Source organism: Balaenoptera acutorostrata, chromosome 17 (assembly GCF_949987535.1).
Source record: "Balaenoptera acutorostrata chromosome 17, mBalAcu1.1, whole genome shotgun sequence".
Lineage (NCBI taxonomy): Eukaryota > Metazoa > Chordata > Mammalia > Artiodactyla > Balaenopteridae > Balaenoptera > Balaenoptera acutorostrata.
The window spans coordinates 55196245-55207882 of NC_080080.1; the positions used below are offsets into that span (position 1 = coordinate 55196245).

Genomic DNA, 11638 nt, shown 5'->3' on the forward strand with positions numbered 1-11638 from the left:
AATAAATAATGAATTGAGTTAACTAACGAACTGATACAATTCCCTTCCTCTTCTAAGATGTGACCAGCCTCTTCTTGTGCTACTACTGATCATACCAACATTCTTAGAACATTCTGAAACTTGCTCCTGAAAATTACTTTCCTCCCACGATACCGCTATCTCTTCTTGCTAAGGGGGTTCCATCCTGAAAAAAGTAAATACACATCCATAGTTCCTTTATTATGGCTTAAAAATACATCCCTCCTCCAATAATATTACTCCCTTGAATAATATTTCATTTCTACAATTAACACTTAACTGAACGTACTTCTTGTCTTCATATCTTCAAAGAGCCCATGTGACCTTAAACATGGACAACTGGATTTCGGCTTGTATTTAACCCTAATATGCACATTTTTTCTCAATGACAAGTAACAGACTTTTCAACACTTTTGCTGAAAATATTCAAACAAACAGATAATTTGAAAGAATAATACAATAAAATCTGAACAATCATTCCCTGGATTCAAAAATTATTAACAAATGATTTGATTTACACACACACACACTTTACCATGACTTATATGAAATTAGGTGGCAAACATCATGGCATTTATCCCTAATTCAGCATGCATATCCTAATATCACTTATAAGCTAGCCCATGTGCAAATTTTCCCAATTCTACCAAAATGTGATCTTTTATAGCCTTTTTTAAAAAAACTAAGATCAAATAAAGCTCCATACACTGCATTTGGTTGTCTTTAGTCTCTTTTAATCTAGAAAAGTCTCCCCACAGTGATAATGTCTTTTGAAGAGACTAGGCCACATGTCTGGTATCTTCATGAAAAATACTAAACCCTGTGAATTTGTATGATTATTTCCTCATGGTTCAGTTTAACAGCTTCCACTTTCTCTGTATTTTTCTGTAAATTAGAAGTTAAGCCTAAATAGGTTTTAGATTCAGCTTAAAACATTCTGGCAACAAGATTTCACAAATGGCACTGAAGACTTCATACTGCATCCATCAAGAGGCTCATGGCCTCAGGCGATTAGTGACACGGGGTTTGATCACTCAGCTATTTAAGGTAAATGCCAGATGCAATTAAGAAGTAATCCTTGAGCACAAGGAGAACACGTTATTCCCCCAAATATTTGTAACTAATGGTTTTAGCACCTGTTGATGATTCTTGCTTGAATCATTTATTTCAATGTGAATTACAAACAGTTAATTCTAGCATTTCTTATACTTACTTACATATTTTGTAAAGAAGAGCTGTCCTTCATCAACTAAACAAGAGCTCCTCCTAACAAGCAGGACAACCATTTATTTCAATTTATATTATTTTCAGAATCGATTTCTTTTATTAATATTTTTTTATTTAGAGGATCAGGTTGGACTCATGGGCTTTATTCAATGTTTTACAGTCTGTTACAGTCACTCTTGTTGGAGGAGGTTACTGAGAGGATGTGACCACTGGTTGACCCTAGAGTAGGACCCGAACAATCAGAGGCTTCCTATCCCCACCCCTGTCCTTGTATTAGGCAGGAAGTTAGCCCTGAGCAACAAGAGGCGGCGCGGTCGGCTGAACGTCCAATAGCTGCCTAATCCCGCCAAACCATCTGCCAACCCGGCCCCAAACATGCCCTCATCAGTATTCCAAAACAATCAGGGGACCGGAAAAATCCCCCACTGGCCGACTGGAGGGACCTTCCGCACTCTGGCCCATGCTCACACCTCACGCTATCATGTCCATAGATAAACTTTGGCGGCCATTAGGCTCATTAAATGTTCATAAATACTCTACGAATACATACATCTGATTATAACAGACTGAATTATGGGAAGGACATGTGCAGCAGAGCCTCTTGTTATATAATCTGCAGCTGTCAATCAAGGCTGTCAATCAACAACCTTGCCTTAAAAACTCTGTACCCCCAGCCCTCCCGGGCCACTGCCTTCCTTGGCCTGGCCCGCCTCTCTCTTGAGGTGTTCTCTCTGTTCTCCCCGTATCTTCAATAAACTCTCTTGCAACAGTTAAGACCTCAAATTCTTCTCTGCGTCCTTACCAACAACCGAGGCCCACGGGAGGAGGGGTCTCCAGACCCTCTTCCACTAACACTTGGAATGTATATTTAGGCACTTCCAGGACTCAGTCTTGAGAAAGCAATGTGTTGTTGAGAACATCTGGACTGGATACGTGACTGAACCCCATCAAGGCTTCTATACAGGGATCTCCCACTTCACTTTTACTAAAGACCTGCATTAGTACCCATTTTCACTAACTGAAAGAAATCCAAAGAGGATTTTCATTTTATGAATAATATCAAGAAGCGAAAATAGCATTCAGGATTTTGCATCGAGCCTCATAGAGGCACACCAGAGCATTGAGAGTGGCACCGCCAAGTTCCCTCCTCAGGAATTACACTCAGCATCTCAGCAGCAATCCCCCATACCTTTAATTGCGTTTGTGAGCATCTGTGCTTTCTCTTGATTTATTTTGTGCATCTGTTAGCAAGATGTGTCCTAGGGTAATTGCTTCTTCTCTTTACACCATTTCGGCTTACAAAAGGTTTCACGGCAACGCTCCACTTTCAGAGAGTGGGGGAAATCTGAATAAACTTTTAAGATCCTGGTGGGTGGATGCAGAAATCGATTTGCCTTGCAGCCGCCTAAGATAAGCCTTGTACATAAGTTGTCCTGATTATTAAAACTGCCACCTACCAAGTTGGAGTAGTCTGCCTCTTTCTACAGTCTCTCTTTGCCCTCCCTGTACAGGGGCCAGTTTCTAATTTCACCTGACATTGGGAACCAACAACCACTGATATTCAAATTTATCTGAATTTGGCAACTGGGAGGCCCTTCAAGCTAGTCCCTATTTACAGTTACAGTTTACAAATAAGGCTTATACAACCTTATTTGTCTGGGATCGTTTCCTCACTTCCTGGCACAATGAGAGATCCCAGGCTCATCTTATACTTTTTCTGCCTGGACTTAGAATCAGCAATTTCCTTAGAATCTGTGTAAATCTCCAGAGAAGGGAAATTCTCCATTTTCCCTTGAGTGGGAAATGGTACTTAGAAACCATGATTTGTGCACTAGATGTGCTCATTGCTGCTGAAGAAACATTGCTTGGAAGTAAGGAGACAGAGCTAGTAAATCTCTTTTTAAAATAGGTACAATATATTTTAATATCTGATAGCTTAGCCCCCTTTGCCCTTCTTTTTCTGAGTTACCCTAGCTGTTCTTCCTTTTTTTTATTTCTTCTATATTTAATTTAAAATCAATATACCTAGTTCCAGAAAAACTTCTTACTGTTCTTCCTATTTAGTCATGTTACATGCTCAAATGCATGCACACACACACACAAGAATGTGACACATACAGTCTTGAGAAATGATCTCTTTATGATGCTGTCACACCATATCCAGAATCACGGAATGTTTCTTCACTTATTTAAGTCTAATATGTCTCATTCATTTAGTTTCTTCTTAAAATTAATAGATTTTAATCACAGATTCAAGGACCTTTTTCTCAGGTCTCACCTTCCTTCAAGCCTATACAGCATCAGCCTTGCTGAACAACACTCCTCTCTCTCTACACACACACACACACACACACACACACACACACACACACACACACACACACACATGCTCCTCCTAAGCTTCAGTGGCTGTCTTCCTTTTTCTCTTTCTCTGCCTTTAACCAGATCCCTTTACATCCACTCAGAAAAATGCAGGTGTTTCCCAAATGTCTGCCTCCTAAAGTTTTAATGTAGGTAATTTTGTAACATCTTTCTCTAGTTTTCAGTGTGCTTTCCAGCTCTAGATCTGAATTTCAATTACATATCGGTCATTTTATCCAGGTTAATATTAGAACTTCATGTTAGTGATATGTCCAAAACTGAACCATTCTCCCACCCCCAACCAAACCAGGCCCTCTTCTAGATATTTTTATCTTCTCCTGTTTTGTTTTATGCTCCTGGTTTTCAAGATATCCAGATTCCAAAACTCAAAAGCAGCACTTGATAGTCCCTCCACCTTGGCCTCCAAATTCACTGATTTTATGGACTTGTAGATTAACCATCGTCTTTGAAATCCATTGCATCACGTTCATTCACACTGCCTCTACTATAGTTTATGTTTCCCATTCTTTACTGAAAAATATTATTTTCAAGTTCCAAGGAAACTATTTAATAATAAAATCCTTTTTCACACATCTGAAGAGGCAATTAAAAACAGCATCCTAAAATAACATCTTGCAGTTATATGTGTTTTATGTTTTTAACAAACAGATAAAATGAGCTTGAAAAATGTCACATACAAATATGTGTAACAGCGAAATTCTGAGGTGGAGATGATGTTGATAGTGAGATGTTGGTAGACAGAAGAGACACCCATATTTATAGATTTACTGTGCTATGAAAGAATTGGCTGTTGAGTTTTCCTTTACAAAAGAATAACTTTCCACATCACACTGCAAAAGCTTCAAGAGTAGAGACTGCATTTTGTACTAAATATTTGTGCAGTGCTTTTCCCACAACCTCGTCAAAGCCACCGTGGACACAGAACCATCTATTCTGTCCTGACCACAGAGCATGAGTGGCTTCTCACAAATGCCCACGTATTGGGTCTGTTCAGAAAATCCTACAGTCCTGGAGAGCTGTGTGATGGCATGGTCACTTGAAGGCCCTTTCAGCACCAGTAAAGAGTCTCTGTGTAAATGGTGCCATTTTCTGTTATTTCTGGCTGCAGCATTCAGTAGTAAAAACTTACCAAAATACAGTCATTTTAAATAATGTACCAAGAATACATATATAGCAGTTGTTTTATGCTAGGTAAAAGCAAACAAACAACATTTCATCTCTACAAATGGAGCATACCTGTACAGAAGGAGAGAGACACATGGTGTCAATTCAGACATTCCTATCATTTGTCCCTCTACTACCTATGGAGCCTTGAGCAAATTACATATCTCTCCAAGTTTCAGTTTCCCCAAAAATATAAAAATGATGGTATCACTCATGGAGGGGAAGGACACATCGAAGTGCATTCATCTGACACATCAATAAATGTAGTCCTACTTTTCTTTCCCTCTCTTCTTGATTTAATGAAAAAGTAGCCTTTCCCTACTCCAGCCTGTTAATAGTTTCCAAACTGACTCAAAAATATGTTGCTCCTGTTATGATTTAGCATATGGCTACCAAAATGTGTATAAATATTTTCTCTAAATACATGGATTAGGTACAAATGCAATTAATTTCCACTGCTGAAGTTTAAACAAAATATTCAACTACATTATTCTAAGCAAGAAAAAAAAATAGATAGATGGATGAGTCATATGTAATTTTATGAAACATATTGATGCAAGTAAAATCTCTAGTTTTTCTTTAGTATGAAGGTGCATATTGAGGCATTCCATTGCATCTTTCAGAAAAGCAGGATAACGTTCCCATGATCTCTGCTATAATTCTCCTCTCCATTTAGATTTATACATGGCCCAAGAAATAAATCTTGCAGTCCTGACCCCAGCTGCGGAGTCTCCAAGGACAGTCCAGAAGACATTTATCCTAAACACTAACTGACGTTCTCCCACTGCCCTCTCTATGTCTAGGAATGGAAAGAAAAAGGGAATCAACACCTCTATATTTTCCAGAATGCAGTCCCAGAACAACTGTATCATACATAAATTAAAAACCTTTAATTTTATGGGAGAATTAGAAAAGCACAAAATCAATTTTCCACAATGTAAGTTTGTTATTTAACAAGAGTCTAACAAAACAACAAAAAAATTCCCCAATATTTTCTTGAAAATCTAAAAAAGCTACAGGAAAAAGCAAAACTACTAAAAGTTGGCAATAGCTGGGTTATATATATGTATTCTACATGTCAAAACTTAATAATAAAAAGAAGAGTGATGACAAACATTTATGTAAGACTTGCTAAATATGTAACTAGTTTTTGGTACATTCAGAAATCAAACTATTACTTAAATTTTATTTAATAATTATTGTTCTCAAAATCATGATGTAGTAAAACTAATTGCTTTCATTGTCACTAATGTGAAAGTTTGTTGCCACTGTCAATTACCGAAATTTATTAAAAAGTCATACCGAATTATGAAAATAGGATTTTAAAGGTATTTATGCATGTCACTAGAAGCAGCAAATGATAATAATAATGAAACAATTAGAAAATAATAACAACAACTTCAGACCAGTAAGAAATTTTTTAAATTAGTTTTTAATTTCTTTCCGGAGCTCCATAAACAACTTGAAGAATACATTTCAACATTACCTCAGTTTTTCATACACAAAATAGAATTTTCTTAATGGCAATGTGATAAAAGAAGTGAAGAAAATAGCTGTATTTTTTAAAGTCACAGCTAATCATCATTTAAAAATAAAATTTTGAAAAGTCAGAGAGGAGAATAAATTAAATTGTAAGTAAAATATTTTCAATTTCCTTTTTAGCATGCAAACAATTTTAAATACCCACTTCACTTCTCTTCTACTTCCAGTGTAGAGTTTTATTTGATTTGATGCACTGTATAATTAGTGCTTACAATATCTGTAAACAGTAAGCAAAGCATTTACTCTAGTCAAATGCTTTCAGGAATGTAACAGATATAGGAGCTTTTCCACACACTTCTTGCTAGCTGCTTTAAAAAAATGACTGTTTTAGTTAAGAAACAATTATCCGTATAGCATGCGATTTTTCTAACTAGGAAAATATAATTTTTTTGTATATCAAATGTATGTGCATTCTTTTTCTATTCCATTATTTTCACATTCTGATAGCATCATTGGTTTGCACAAATTTGGTAGCTCTTTTAACCACTAGCCTTTCATAAAAATTAGAGAAAATAAACCGACTATCTTTTTTTAAAAAGGCAATATACCTTTTGTAATTAAGAGTGCCTTTATAAATATGTGTTTGAAACTTTTCCCCCTTATATCTAACACCACCACAGTGTGGCTGCTTGATGCACACTAAGAAAAAAATCAGTGTGCTACTTGCTTGCTTATAATCATGTAAGGATAAAAATAAGAAATAATTAAATGTTTACTTTTCATGAATAAAATTTCTTCATTTAAAAATTCTTGGACAGACCAAACACTCAAGACAGAACTCCAGGTAGGGTTTTTTTTTTCTCTACAATGTTCAAGACTGGGACAGAAAATGTAAAGTTAATTCAGTAATACAGGATTTTTCAAAATGTCCAAATTTTGGTATCCCCTAGAAAAGTTCTAGCAAATTCAGCAGGTTGTTTAAAATCTGTGACGATTTCTTTGTTGCATGCAGATGATAAAATACTTAAGGTCAGTTAGTCATCCAGAAGCCAATTTAATCTTATATGTCTTCCTTCTCTCATCCTCTACCTTCACCCCAAACCCTCTCTCCCAGCGAAACATCTTTTATTTCCTCTCAGTAAGCAGTAAAAAGTAATTTGCATGATTAAGTTCATCAGAATCAGGGTGAGTTACTTACTGAATTTAAGAACAATATTATTTTTCCATGAGGAACCAGTAGGCGGTGCTAACTCTAGTATACCACATTCAAAGATTTAAACCAAAACACTCACAGACCAGGTGACCAGTTTTTTAACGAGTTGTGGAATTCCCAATATAATTCATGGAGGAGGAAATTTCAAAGTTTCAATATAATAGAAATTTAACATAAGTATGTAACATAATGGACAATCAATATTTAATGAAAACCTAATATGACTAAAGGTTCTTAGCATGATCTTTATTTACAGAATATTTGCACAACTAAATATCTATTCCCACTTGAAATCCTATGAACATCTTCTTCCACCCCATTATGGTTTTAATCTCATTTGGAAACATCACACAGTACCGTCTACATTCTGCACCAATCTTAAGACACAACTACCTCCATCTTAGGGAAGCAAGTGCTCCTCTTAATGAAAATTCTGGTATTATTACTCAAGTTTTTCTTTCTCACTCACTGTCTCTCTCTTCTAAAAGAACTAAATGACTTACAGTGCATACACCCTGCAAAGAAATATTACACACATGCATTGTCTTGCATTTTTAAATAAATGAGCATATCTACTTACATACATTATTATGATAAAAATGATTTAAAAAACACAAAATGTTGCAAGGGGCTTTTTAAATGTTTTTGCTGGCTGTTTAAACCATATGAAAGACTGCATTTTAGTTGAGTGCTCACCACAGCAATAAAATCAAAATTTACAGCTATGTTACATAATACTTGTGTCAAATCTTTGAACTATGCCCTTCAGGATATCAAGTCTGGTGTATACATGCAACAGGAATTTCTAAACAGAGAAAAGCTACCCTGGGTACAAAAGTAACTCACACTGCTACTTCCAAAGACCTCTGAAATGAGAGAGTGCATTGTGAATTTAGAAATATATAGCTTTCTAAATATTGCAATAAATTTTAATCTTCTGCAGATAAATGATCACTTGCACTCCTCTTTCACCACAAAGAGTAAAGAAATACAGGCATAAAACTTCATTCCACCAACTGAGCTTGCAGACTTAAATATTTGCTTGAAAATCCATAGTGTATGTTATTAACATGCTTGTTATGAGCCCTTTTGTATATTGGATTTAGTTTTTATGCCTAGTTTTATAAACTAGAAGAAAACTTAACCTGAGAAGTAAAAGTTATTTCACTTGCCTTATACTTATTTTAACAGAATCCAAATTATACAAAGCTTCAGAATCAAATCTTTTAAATAATGGCCTCTAGACAACACAAAATTTATTTGGCGATCAAGTTTTCCAGGAGATTCTGTCACTGTGTTAAATACAGAAAAGGCTTTTTATTACCAACTACTCCAAAAAGTAGTACCAGATTACACTGGAAACGTAACAGGACAATCAAAAAATATCATAAACTCCATAGAATACATTCAGCACTGAGTACTGTGCAATGCTATCAACACACCGAAATCTACTACCACCATCACCAACACCTAGTCCTGTCCTGTGGCCGGTTCTCAGGGGAAAAAACCTTTGTAACCACCATGAAGTGGTTAAAAAGAGGGAAAACACATTGTCCCTGTAACACTCAACCTTATGGGTGTAGTCTCATTCATGCAAACTAACAGTTTCGTCCTCAACATTAAACCCAACTGACCATCACAGAAAGTAACTATCTCCCCCCACCCTGGAAGGCGCCAGGCACTTAAAACCAAAGCAACACAACAGGGAAAGAAAAAATCCAAAGACGGCACCGCTAAAAAGACAAACCCTTCGGAACCAGCAAAACAGGCTGGGAAAGACCTACTGCGTTGTTTACTCAATGCAAACAGGAGGAGCGGGAGTTGAGCTTGCGGGGGCTGCTGCCATCCTCAGGGATCTGTAAAGGTCTCGAGCTCCCGGGCCCCGTGGCTAGACGCCAGCCCCTTCGGAAGATGCCGCCCCTGCCTCTTCTCTCCCCCAGTCTCCCGGGCGCACGTAGGGGCCGCCCCGGCCGGCCCGAGCCACATCCTCGACCCTCGCCCCTGCTGCTCTGCAAGTGGCCCTCGGAGAACTTACAGGGCCCGCCGGCTGCCGCGTCCCCGGCCGGCGACGCCCGGGGCGCAAGACGCCGCCCGCTGCGGAGACGACCTGGGAGCAGCCGAGGGAGGGACGGTATTTTGCGCACATCCAAAAACCAGCCCGAGGCCGGGAACTGACTTTGGCTTCCCCTAGCTCCCGTCACGGCTTTCCCCACCCCGGGCTCGGACACTGCCCGGAGCCGCGAGCGCCCACACACGCGCACAAGCACACAAAACACACACACGCACATACACACATAGAGATTTCTTTGCCAGGACCAGTGTTGCCATTACAAACCCGGGAAACGCCTCCAAGGGGACCAAGTACCTGCTCTCTGCGAGCTGCTCAGCTGTTCACTTCATCCTCCGTTGACAAGGAAACCAAACCGCACTTCATTTTTTTTTTTTTTTTCCAGAAAAACCTTCCACTGCCATCATTTGAAAATTGATTTACGGGGAGGGGAGGGGGAGGAAGAAAGGATAATATAGATATAGATATCAGGATATCTTTCATAAAATTATCTCGGTTTTTTAAAAAAGTCAGATGTGCAAAAGTCATGGTTAATTTAAAGGAGGAAAAAAGTATTCGCTTAAAAATAATCCTAGTAACCAGCTGCAAGAAAAGTTTCATGTTATCAATGGGTATCAAAAACAGGAGGGAAAAAAACGAATTTGTTCTCCCCGGCTTCCAAAAAGGGCACAAAAATAGAAAATTCATGTCTTTGCTCAGTGGTTTGTACCAGTATTGCAAAACCACAAACTTGTAAACACTGCCGTAAAATCCCACCTATACAAAAATCTTATCAGAAAAAGAGTATGCCAAAAAAAGAGAAACATGCTTTTTATTTTTACAAAGGAAAAAAAAATAGGCACCATACTTCACATCGCTTTTTCCTTCAAACCAGTTGCATATCTTGCTGGACTTGGGAGTCGCTCCCAGCGGGCACAGTCGCCGCGGACTCCCAGACACAGCGCCTTGTCTACAGAACCATCGCATGCTAGAAAAACTTGGATTCAGGAAAAGGCTCAAAACCATGCTCCTCCAGCTTTCCCAAATATAAACAGTAATCAAAGAAGTGGAAAAAAAAAAAAAAAGAAGAAAAACAAAAAAGGGACAAAAAAAAAAAAAGAATAGGACAAGAATGCCACTGAGAAGGTACTCACCGAGAGGGAGTAAAATGTTGGAATAAAAATGAGATTTAGGATAAAATACAGTATGGCGGTGGAAGAAGGAATGAAGCGCGTTTTTTTCTCTCAGTCTCTGCCTCAGGCACTGACACGTGACTCGCAGCCAGGCTGACTTGCAGGCAGCCAGGAAGGACCGAGGCTGCGAGGGGGGAAGCCCCACGGAGCCCAACTCCAGCAGACGAGGCTGCGGCGGCCGCGGCGGGGAGCCCGGCGCCTGCGAGCGGCAGCACCAGGGGCGGCAGCAGCTGCAGCTCCCGGCGAGGCTGCCTCCGCTGTGAGCCCAGACGAGCAGGTGCCCCTCACGCTGAGGCTGAGCACACGCACACGCACACGCAAGACAGGCAGGGCGCCGGCGAGAGGGGGAGCCGAGCGGGGCTGGGCTGGAGGCGCGCAGCTGCCGCTGGTACTGCTGCTGTTGCTGCTGCTACTGCTGAGGCTGCTGCCGCGGCCGCCGCCTCCGATGGGGAGCGCGTGTTCTGGGGCAGCTCGGGGGATGCTGATCAAACGCCTGGGAGGAAGTGAACAACTTGCTGCTCACCTCAAACTTGTTGTTGCTTGCCACTTCCTTGTGTATTCATCTATTTTTCATCTCAGCGTAGTTACCTGGGGAGAGATCCCATCCCTTTCTCTCCCGAAGTTTCACTATTAAAGCCCAACTGAACTCAGTCTTTTTTTCCCCCCTGATTTCCCATTTCTCATCCCTGCTAAACTGCCTTGGCCTCTGTCATTCCCTCCCCCTAGATATGCGCTTCCCCCTCGCGGTTCTCAGGGAACCTGGCTCAGCGCGCTACGGGGGGCGTTGTCACGGGCAAAGCCACCGTCAATCTTTATTGCCAACAGAACCCACAGCATCTCCTTTGCCGTTGTCAGACAGGAATGTTTGCAGTTTGAAAGACAAAACAAAATCTCTCATTTAGGCAACCAGGT

At 39.6% G+C, this 11638-nt stretch overlaps 1 protein-coding gene across 5 annotated transcripts in view; it reads right to left on the minus strand.

Annotated features, from left to right (window-relative positions):
* Positions 1-10861, minus strand: part of RALYL (RALY RNA binding protein like) — an 816695-nt gene extending 805834 nt beyond the window's left edge. For 3 of the 5 annotated variants that reach the window (XM_007180151.2, XM_057532503.1, XM_057532502.1), the window contains exons 1-2: positions 10688-10774; positions 9852-9951 (exon numbers count right to left, since the gene is read on the minus strand). The gene's annotated coding sequence lies outside the window, so the exon portion shown is untranslated. Of the gene's footprint in view, positions 1-9851; positions 9952-10687 lie in introns of all 5 variants that reach the window. The other 2 variants (XM_007180154.2, XM_057532504.1) reach the window with 1 other exon arrangement.
* Positions 10862-11638: the final 777 nt, after the last annotated feature.